Genomic DNA, 2,526 nt, shown 5'->3' with positions numbered 1-2,526 from the left:
GTCGGTGGCAGGCTTTTCTTCCAGTTGTAGTCCTGGGCTGCAGATTTTGGCGTTAGCAATCAATAAGTTCTTTAGTCCACACTCAGCAAGTTGGAAGGAGACAGAACACGGGTGACAGTGACTTAAGTCTTCTGTTCTTTAAATTTCTTACAAAATTCCTGCTCAGAATCTAAACGGCAAAGTTCAGCATCAGGACGCGGAGAACAGCAGAACTTAGGCAGCCCTCTGAGTTTATCCTAGTCAAGACTATTCCCAGGTTTGGCAACTAGAAACTCTAAAAAAATGCACAAGCAGGGACAAGGATGCACAGAAGTAGTCTCTGCCCTGATGAAGTAGACACATTCAGTGTTTATCAGCACCCACTCCAAAGAGAGGAGAGATTTCATGTGCCAAGTACAATTCAGAGTTACTCTCTGATAGCCCCTTTCTTGTATGCTCTGCTCTAAAAAATCACTAGTGTTCAAATGCGGAATGAGAACACGTTACTCTGAAAATCTGGGACTGTGCACTGGCCAGAAATATAAGCTGGTAAATTTAGAGAACCAATGAAGAATCAAGGGAAAAAAATTAACATGTACAGCCATATTCATATCTTTTAATATGCCTCATCAAGCGTTCACAAAATACATCTAACCGAGATCTCCCTTTCTCAAAAAATATAATCCTTTCACAAAATAGAATAAGCAGCTGTTAGTCAGGGGAGCTACATTTAAAAATATAGGTTCACTTTAGCATAAATCAGTTGCTAGAGCTGAAATGTCTTCAGATATGAGTCAGATAATTTCCCTATAAATTTACTATCTAATGAGTGCGCCTCTTTAAATATATCTTTTAAGCAATCTTAATGTCTTAGGTGAAACTTTCCCCTTGCAAGAGATAAAGAAGCATATCTTTTTCAAAATAGCAATCATTTTCATCCTTGTAACTTGGTTCTAATCACACATTGTTGCAACGATTTCTGGGAACATCTGTAGGAGCTGAGGGGATTTATGGGGTTGAGAATTTCCATTACCAAAAGGAGGCTAGAACATCTAATTCTTTCTACAGTTACTACAAAGCACTGGAAAGTGATGCTTGTGATTCTGCAGCAAAAATCTTCTGCCCTTTGTCAACCAACGCTGCTCTTTTTTTCTTTCTGATCAAAATATTCTAAGAGCCCGAAGACTAATTTCAAGGACACCATCCAGGCAGCTTAAAGAGAAGCAGGTCTGGGCAATACTGGTGTCAACTACAACCCAGGGCAGAGCCAACATTTTCTCTCTGATGGTGCCACCCCCTTATCTCTCAGCCCTTCAGGAAGCACACCGGTAACAGGCTACAGGACCTCTGGGGGAGTGAGGCAACTGCAGGCAATTCGGAAAATAAGAAAAAACCCACCACAGTCCTGATTTGGTTTAAAGCAATCATGCAATCCCGTTACACCCATGTCTTCCCCAAACACCTTTTCCATGGCAAGCAAAGTTACTGGTAATGCATGTGGCTTTTGTCACAGTGATGCATTAGGTAAGCAGGTGTGTGCTGAGTACCAGGGGGTGCTCCGAAATGCATCTCTGTCATCTTCTACGTGTCTTCACTAAGGTTCTGCCTTTGATGCCAACTGTGATTTTAGGCCTAAGAATGAAAAGACAGTGTTGCTTTCCTTTGATTCAAAAAAACTGTCATATCTCCACAGTATCGGTCGTCATTGAATATCTGAGGTGGCAGAGGGTTGCCCTGAGCAGGCTTCTTCTCCGGGGGGATGTTTTTGTACATCCACTTCCTCTGTTCTTCTGACATTGTGATGTCCACCTCCTCAAACTCTATCTTGTTGGCTTGCAGAAATCTCACCACATCCTGCTGCTGCTTCTTTATCGCCACGAAGCCCGAGGAGGAGGCGATGAACACGCGGATGACCATCGTCTCGCCGCGCCGGGACGGACCGTGTGCTCCCGCGGGCTCGGGGCTGGCGCGGACACGGAGGCAGAACTCGGCTGAGAGCCGCCGCCGCTGGCGCCGCCACCGCGGGGCACAGCGCTCGCGTCTGGGTATCAGTTTTTGATTCATGCATTTTGTAGCTCTTATATTAGGTGCACAAACGTTTAGAATTATGTCCTCTTCATTAATTGACCCCTTTGTCATTATGAAATTACCCTCTTTTTTTTAATTCAAGTGTAGTTGATTTACAATGTTGTGTTAGTATCTGGTGTACAGCATAGTGATTCAGTGTATTATGCACATATATTCTTTTTCTTATTCTTTATCATTATAGGTTTTTACAAATGATATCATTTGTATGTGGAACTAAAAGAATAGCACAAATGAACTTATTTACAAAACAGAAACAGACTCACAGACATAGAAAACAAACTTATGGTTACCAGCGGGGGAAAGGTGATGGGAGGGATAAAATTAGGAGTTTGGGATATGCAGATACACACTACTATATATAAAATTACCCAGTTTATTTCTGGTATTTTTGCTGTGAACTCTACTTTGTCCAATATTTATATAGCCTCTCCAGATTTCTTTTGACTAATGTTATCATGG

The 2,526-nt window shown here is 42.2% G+C and overlaps 1 pseudogene; it reads right to left on the bottom strand.

Annotated features, from left to right (window-relative positions):
- Positions 1-738: 738 nt before the first annotated feature.
- Positions 739-2,011, bottom strand: LOC107034894 (SH3 domain-binding glutamic acid-rich-like protein 2; annotated as a pseudogene).
- Positions 2,012-2,526: the final 515 nt, after the last annotated feature.

The sequence above is a fragment of the Vicugna pacos genome, chromosome X (genome assembly GCF_048564905.1).
Source record: "Vicugna pacos chromosome X, VicPac4, whole genome shotgun sequence".
NCBI classification, from domain to species: domain Eukaryota; kingdom Metazoa; phylum Chordata; class Mammalia; order Artiodactyla; family Camelidae; genus Vicugna; species Vicugna pacos.
Note: the sequence above shows the minus strand (reverse complement) of the source record. Positions and strands in the feature narration are given on the sequence as shown.